The following is a 9,183-nucleotide window of genomic DNA, read 5'->3' as shown; positions in this document are numbered from 1 at the left end:
TCAATTGTTTCACTTCAAATCGACCAGTTTAATTTGGGCTTTGCTATAATGGACGAAAATTTAAAAATATCTTATTTAATATTTTAATTACCGATGAAATGTGATTCCATTTTTTTTTTTTGTAATCAAATGTTTTGCTGTTTTTACCTCACCACCTAATAGAACAGCCCCCATTGTTAGAGATATTATCTTTATTACAATAAATACAGAATATTTTTGGAATATACGGAGACGTATACACAGGTCAGTTGTTGGCGCTGTACTATTTCAGCTTTCTAATTTGTGATTTCAGTGCAAACGAGAGTTGATATTTAAAAGTGATATAAGGCCCATTTGCCTGATGAGATGCTAGGGATGGGTGGCCTTTATTTCGTCACTATTTCCGGTCATATACTCGATGTTTAAACTTTTATTTAGCCTAAGTTATAAGATAAAATTGCATAATCATTACTAAAGGTAAATTTCTAAACCCTGGTTGGCTTATTTTCACAAATTCTCATTATAGAGGTCGATGCGTCTACCGTGATAAAATGTTTGTATATAAAATGTTGTGACCACTAGAGACGCTGTATAAATTGCCATACAAAGTTGTGAAGTAAGTTACGCGGTCGCTAACGTCAACTGTCATAGTAAACTCGTGGTAGAGGCATAGTATCTTCAACTTTTGACAGGTGTCACTGTCAAGGGTGGAAAAATATAGGAAAAAATAGACAAAATATTTATGTTTTGAGTTCTTAGGTGTTCGCGATTGTTACACATAGGAAATGAAACTATTTTTCTGGTTTTAAATAGCGTGTATTTGTTTTTTCAAACAAACCGTTGGTTGTTGGAAACGCTGTAGTTTAGCAAAATCAAGTTTGACAAATGTAGTTTTTAAATATTTTTTTTACACGTGTATGTATGAACACTACACATTTTTATTTAATAAACCAGATACTATATAAATGACGCAAACAATTTTTTTCATCATCCTGTAAAGTTGATAAAATTGAGATGTGCGGTTGCCAGTTCACAGTCGATACGCGATTTAAATCCTGAAAAAGTTTCATTTCCATTGTTGTGAATATTAAATATTATTCAATCTGAGTCACCGAACAAATTTTCTGTTTTACACATGGATTTAGTATAGTTTTACACACCCACCATGAAACTAGCATGAAACGAACTTTGGCAGAATTGAGACAATAAGTCTCAAGACATTGATTACGAAAAAAATATGATTTTTTGCGAAAAATAAAATTTTCCACTTCCCAACACTAGATATTAATACACGTAGAAAGTAATGTCAAACAGCAACGGTTATAAAACAGAGTAATAACTGAACCCAGTATTCAGATTTAACTTAACATGTTATTTCTTAAATAACAGTTCCTAAACCTATAGTACAAATGGAGGTTCCAAAATGTTACAGGCGTGTCTCTTACCAACAGGCGCACGACTTGTTCGTCCCTTCACCTAGATATTATTTAAAAAAAACGGGTGGTGGAACGAACAAGTCGTACGCCTGATGATAAGCGACACGCCTGTCCTTTTACAGTTGTTGTGCAACTTAGAGCTTTAAATCACAAATCTGAGGGGCACTGCCATAAGACATAAGTTGACTAGTCCCATGTGCCTGTAATTCACCAACACCCTTACCTTCCAAACCGGAACTCAGTAATGCTGACATTACTGCTTGGCGGCAGAAATAGGTAAGATGGCAGTACTTCCCTGGACGAACTCTTTCACAAGGAGCTCGAAAATTAATATACAATGCTCGTAGAGCATTATTATAGGTTACCTGTCAGTAGACCGAAATGACATTTTCCAGAAACAACGTTTGCTCGAATTTTCGTAACCTCGAAAGTAATTTTGAGAGGAAAATGTTTTTTTCTTTTTAACCTAACCGAACCTAATCGTGTCTTCGCGATAAACATCCAACATATCCTGAAAGACCAACTGTTTTGTTATAATTCGGTTTTCGGTGTAATGAAAATTCGAACAAACGTTATTTCGGAAAAAAATTGGAGTTTGTGATAGGTTACCATTATTATACGTCATTTTAACAGTGTTATGTGAAATGGTCGAAAAAAAGGTGTTCCACCTATATAGATACAGCTACAGGGAACGACACAGAGTTTACACCAAATATAAATTAATTACTTTTTTCGAATTCCGAATGTCCGGATGAAAGAAACTCCTCTCTTTATTCTATTTATAAAGATAAATATCCGTACATGGGTAATGTCTGTACATTGTAAATAAATATAAAGAAAGCCATAAAAAATATTATTATTAACTTTCATGGGGTATCAAAAATATTTTCTATATATTTTTTTCTTTTATGCTGTTTTTTTTTGTCTTTTGTCTTTTTTGTCATGTGATATTAAATATAGGTGTTCTGTTTTGTTGTAATAGTAAAGTTCTGCGCTCATAAAAAAAGGAAAGCTCGTTTCCATTAAAATTGTATTTTATGCAATAGTTGCATAATGAGGGTTTATTAGGCCACAAGGCTTTGCCGAGTGGCCTAAGTAATGGGTACAAGATTTTAGGACCTAATTATTTAATGATTGCATAAAATACTTTTTCTACGAGTAAATAAAATTAGAAACATAACCAATATTAAATGTTGGTATATATTGTTTGCGATTTCTTTTTTAAATAAATTTTACAATTAGGGTAGACTAACGCTACAAAACAAAAACCAAAGAGATAGTATAGAACTGGTTAAATAGCGCATACATTTTAACCAATCCTTTTGTTTTATAAAGGTTTAAGGCCCGGTTGCAAAACTTTTAGGCCAATTTAACCAATCTGCAAGCAGTATAGCGACTGAGTAGCGGCATAATTGATATTTTATTTTGCAAAAATACGACGTTCTTTTTTGATAGAACTTTAAATTAAATTTTTCGGCTCAGTGGCGAGTACCATAAACAATAGAAATTTGATTCAGAACTAAAAAGAGTGCCTTTATGATATGGTTTCTGAAATTGACAGATTAATTTTAAATGGAAAACTACCGTAAGATTCGGACATCGGACATAAAACCATATACTGTCGTAACTCAAAAATTGACGAATTGAGTAAATACGAAACCAATAAATTTATATTCTTGTTTATAAGTGAATAATTAAATCATCATCAATCCATTTATACCACTGCTGGACACGGGTCTCCTCAGGCGTGAGTTTAGGCCATAGTCCGCCACGCTGGCCCCATGCGGGTTGTGGGGACTCCACACGTGTTTTCTAGCTCATTGCTTTCGCACTTAAAATCCGAAAAACTCGAAGGTGCGAATCTGGATTTAAACCCACAAGGTAATCCACAAAAGTCAAATTTCAAAATGTGGGTATTTAAAAAAATATAACTCACCCTCACGGAAGAATGGCATCAGTGGAGTTACGCGAAACACGTTTATTGCTCCATTAGATACAGAAAAATATAACCCACATCCTCTCTAATTCTTGTTATCTATCGACTAATATTGTAGATAGAGTTACATGAATTGGAGAGGATGTGGGTTATACACTCCCGGACATATAATTCGTGCCACCTCGCATTTTCAGTTCTAAATACCCTAAGCTTAAACAATGCGATTGATCAAAAACTATTAAGCAATTTTGAAACTAGTATACTAAATGTTTTCCATAAATCCTTGTTGAAAATTTGGATTTTCAAAACCGGGGGAAAACTTTTACTTCGACGATAAGACTACTTTTGTATTCTAGCCCTTGAAGGTGGCTCGAATTATGTGTCCGGAAGTATATTTTTCTGTAGCATAGGCTTACGCCATATCACGTGTAAAAATACTAAGTCGCTAACTGTACTCAGTTGTGAACTGCATTACCTCAAAGTTTGCTGTTCACGCTTAATAATAATTATTCCGTAACGTCCATGAGTTTCCGTGCAATCTTTACAGATTTATTTCTTACGTTTGATATTAAAATCGATTTAAGTTTAGGTCAGTGACCCACCCAAGCCATATGTTGGACATTCTGCGATTAGGACCTAATGCGACCAAACGTATGAAATGTATGTAAATAAACGCATTGTTAAAAAAGGCTTTTGGCTTTATTTGTTAATATATAATAAACACTATTAATTTATTCCAATAAACATTTGTTCTTGCCAAATGTTGTTTTCTTTTTGTGATACCAAATGAGGGGACGAAGGCTCTGGACAGTCAGTTGGACCAACTGCATTCAAACTGCAAATTTGCAGTCGGAGTGCAGTTGAAATGCAGTCTGTCTGTCTAGAGTCGAAGAACTCGTGCTCCTGGTGGTAAGCGACACTCCTACCCATTAATAATTTCAGTGTCCGTCATGATGGCTGGACCAAGCGAGATGTAGAAATCAAACTGCTCATTATTTACTACCTATTTAATACCTTCTCCTGCGCCAACAGCCACGCACACTAGAACTTGGTAAATAGTAGATTCTACAAAGAAATCTCGTAACTTTGGAGGCATCTCAAGTTCATAATAAAATACAAAATAATACACTGAATATGCCAGGAAAAACCATCACATTAAATATGTCTAATTGTTGTAATTTTACATTCAATTTTAATTAAATAATCGTTTATTTGTAATATCGCTGTTTAATTTCCTCGCAATCGAAGTGAAAAGCAGTGTATAACTCGTTCATAAAACCCATTCTGCCCTCGACTTAAGTATCCATATATATATATGGATATACTCGTCTCGGTAAAATGACGCGTTTTATGCACTTGTACAACCTGCTGTAAGAACTACGTATTTTTATTTAATAAACCAGCCCATGTAGCATGGCTACGCAAGATAGTCCCGACGCGCGCTATTGGCCGTCTCAATCAGATCTAATTTAAATAGCCAATAGCGCGCGCTTGTTTCAATTTTATCGCGCTCGTCGCGACTATTATGCGCAGCCATGCTACGGTCAAAGTCAAAGATTATTTATTCCATAGGTAAAATAAATTTACACTTGAAAACGTAACATTTAAGCTACTGCTCGTTCACTACGCTGACCTCCCTGAGAAGAACGAGCAAGAAACTCTGGGGATTGCTCTTTCCAAATAAACTTAAATGCTATGGAATACACTTCGAATCAAATTTGTGTGGATTCTGGAGCCATGTCGTCTTTCCATACATCTTTATCTAACACGTAGTCTTCAATTTTGTAATGTGATTTTTCGATCAAAATATTTTTAATGTGATAAACTTAATATGTGCTCGGGAATCTTATTGTAAAAACGTATACAGTTCCCCATAAACGAGTTGTTTACCTTGGTTAACGAAATCGTGGTACCATGATTTTGGACTTCTCTAAGTTTAATATTATGGATAGCTTCTTTCTTATTGAAATTATGTATAAGTATTTTTACGGGCATATAAAATATTTGAGTAAATGTACTGTGATGCCACAGTCATGATACCAGTCTCCTTAAACTTTTCTCTGAGAGAAACCCGAGAGCCTAGACGGTGCACAGAACGAATCGCTCGTTTTTGCAATACAAATATGGTTTGAATATCTGCCGCTTTACCCCACATTACAATCTCGTAGGACATTATACTATGGAAGTAACTAAACTAAACTAGTCTAGCAGTACTAACATCGGTAAGCTCACGTATTCTGCGGACTGCGTATGCAGCGGAGCTTAATCTGCTGGCCAGGGAAGATATATGTGGAAACCATTGAAGTTTACTGTCTAAGGTCACTCCCAAGAAGACTGCTTTATTAACAAGGTCTAACTTTTCTCCGTTTATTTCTATGCTTGGACTAGTCGATTTTACGTTAGGCAATTCAAATTTAACACATTTTGTCTTCATAAATTGTTAACATTAAACCAATAAACTACCTTAGAGAGGCTACCATTAATATGGTTATAGTTAATGTCATGTCTGTCTGTTTTAAAAATCAAGGATGTGTCATCAGCAAACAACACTATTTCGCAATGCTCCTTAACAAAGAGTGGCAGATCATTAATATAAATCAGAAATAAGAAAGGTCCAATTATTGAGTCCTGCGGAACACCCATTTTTACCGGAGAACCCCTTTGGGTGTGAAGTCACTCCATTTATGTCTACTTTCTGAATTCTGCCGTTGATATATGACGAGACAAGTTTTGACGCCTTGCCATTTACACCGTAATGTTCCAGCTTCCTAATAAGAGTATTATGATCAACGCAATCAAATGCCTTTGAGAGGTCACAGAAAACACCAATAGCGTTCTGGGACCTTTCCCAAGCATCTAAGATGTGTTTTAGTAACGCTACCCCCGCATCGCCAGTCGATCTACCACTAGTAAACCCGTATTGTTCACTATGAAAAATATGATTCCTACCGAAATAGGACAGTAATTGAGTCAGCATAACCTTTTCGAATATTTTACTTAAAGCTGGTAAAATTGAAATGGGCCTATAGTTGCTAGGATCAACTTTCCTACCGCTTTTGAATAAGGGAATAACCTTGCTGTATTTCATTAAATCGGGAAAAACACCTTCGTCAACGCACCTATTGAAAGCTACAGCTAACTGTGGGGAAATGAGATTAATAACTGAGTCTTAACTTTAGTTGATATGCCCCAGAGATCTTCAGTTTTTTTAACATGTATTGACTTAAAAGCTTTTATGATGTCTTGTGGATTAACATGACGAAAATTAAATAAACTGCCACCAACGTTAACATTTTCCTTTAGGAGATCAATAGCAAGAGAAGGGGAGGAATTTAATGATTCTGTAGTGTTCACAGCAATTTCCGAAAAGAAACGATTCAAAAGCTTGGGCTACCTTGTCTTTAGATTTTATAACTTTACCGTCTAATTCTAAAAGTATATCTCTATCGTGTTGTTTAACCCTGCTTGACTCTTTATTTATTAAGCTCCAAGTAGTTTTAGATTTATTTATCGATTGTCTAATTTTGTCGCTGTGAAACTTAACTTTAGCAGCTACACAAACATTTTTAAATATTTTTGAATAAATTCTAACATATTCTATGAAATTGGAATTAGTATTATAAGTTTTCATAGCATATAGCTCATACAAACGAGACCTACTCTTATGAATACCTACTGTTGCCCAGTCGTTGAATTTAGTCTCTCTATGGAAAGTTAATGTTTTCGATTTAAATATGTTATCAAATTCAGTTTTAATTAAACCAAATATCGTGCTATATAAAGTATTTGGAAGCTCCGGTATATGGGGTAGGGAATTTAAACTATTGCCGATATTATTTTGAAATCTAATGATTCGTTCTGTGGTAATCGGTCTGCAGAGAAATTGGTCTACCTTCTTGCTCATTTTACAATTAAAAGAAGCCAATTGGTCACTATGGTCTGATCTTAAGCAATTTATTATTGATTTAGACACTGCGTCTGTGTTACAAAAGATGTTATCAATACAAGTAGGAGAGGAGGCAGTAATGCGAGTTGGTTCTAAGAAAAGATTAATCAAGTTAAAACTTTTTAATAAATTAATGAGTCTTACAGAAGTAGAACAGTTTTCCAGCAGGTTTACATTGAAATCTTGACTACGTTTTTTTGGTTGGAAAAGTCCGCTTTAAACTGTCTACAATAATTAATTCAAACTCGTTAAAATTAGCAGAGGGGGGCCTGTATACACATACGACGACAAACTGATCCAATTCCACACATGAAATCTCAATAGTTCGTTCAGTAGATAGATTTGTGATAACCTTACGCTCTTTAAATTTTAAGTTTCGTTTAATAATAATCGTGGATCCGCCTCTACTTAAGCTCTTTCTTATGAACGAAGTGACTATTACATAATTTTCTATGTTGTTAATTGCTTCGTAGTCTTTCAGCCAGTGTTCTGTAACACAAAACACGTCAACGGAAATATCGTGCAAAAAAAGACTTATTTCTAATGTTTTGCCAGAAAAGCCTTGAATATTTTGATGTACTACAACAAACAATTAGACTTTTCTGTTGTCGTGTTTTTCAGTTTAAATTATGGTTAGTAAAAAGTATACTGTTGCTACTTAAAGTAGGAGCATTGTCGTGAAACTGTGTTATATCTTCTGTAACAGCGTCTTTAACATTAAAAGATAGCACACTAGCTATATGTCTCAGATACCTTATGGGTAAAAGGAAATTATCCTCAAAAAGTTTCAAGTTCCTTACGAACTTATTAATGTCTAAACATATAACGTCATTAACGGGGGCTGATGCTATTATAAATGACGCAAACGCGTACCGGTTGCCAGTTCACGATATATCAAATCAATGTTCTAGAAAAATATTAAAATTTAAAAAAATATTAAATAGTAAATTTCTGAATAGATTTCGATAAAAGTTGTCAATAAATTCATTATGTAGTCTGCTAGTATATGATGAGTGCTGAGAAAGGGGCAGCTGGTACTGCCTGCATGGCCTGGGGCCTAGGACTGCTGAAACTGCAAATCCGCCACTGGACGTAGGACACCTGGGAATATTTATATAATCTACCTATATTCTAAAATAAAAGAGCTTTTTCAAAATATGTATTTATTTACAATAATCTCTTATGTCCCTAATTTACATAAATATACATCTTTCTTTTACATCGTTATGTAACAATGGAATAATGGTTAATTGGTATTTATTAAAGATAATTATAATGAGCACTGAGTACTAAAAAAACCGACCTCAAAAGTCATTCATCGTATAGTTTGCCACCCTTAGAGTTGGAATATTTTCATCAAATTTAAATGGGACCGCTTTTTAGGTTTCCTCTTTCCAACAAAAAGAGAATCATCAAAATCGGTTCACCAATGACGTTAGTTATCGCGTAACATACACACAAAAAAAACACACAGTCGATTTGAAAACTTCCTCCTTTTTTGAAGTTTAAAAATTATATCGCAGTGGGGGACAGGCTGGAGTTATACATCATATCGCACACTGAGATTGATAACGTCACTACACAAAAAACTTATTTTCATTCTGACGCCTTACTTTCTCAAACACGTATCTTAATAACCTCAGTACAGAGTACTAAAAAAACCGACCTCAAAAGTACGTGGAATTACATATAATTACCAAGTTTTAATTGAAATCGGTTAACGGAATCGATGACCGATTTCTTTCATTACGGTGATCGATCTCTTTCATTACGGTGATCGGTTTCTTTCATTACGGTGATCGATTTTTTCATTACGGTGATCGATTTTCCCATTAGGGTGATCGATTTTTTAATTTACTATGATCGGATTCTTTCCCAGCTACACG

The sequence above is a fragment of the Hyposmocoma kahamanoa genome, unplaced genomic scaffold (assembly GCF_003589595.1).
Source record: "Hyposmocoma kahamanoa isolate Upper Pololo Valley unplaced genomic scaffold, ASM358959v1 82, whole genome shotgun sequence".
NCBI lineage: Eukaryota > Metazoa > Arthropoda > Insecta > Lepidoptera > Cosmopterigidae > Hyposmocoma > Hyposmocoma kahamanoa.
Note: the sequence above shows the minus strand (reverse complement) of the source record.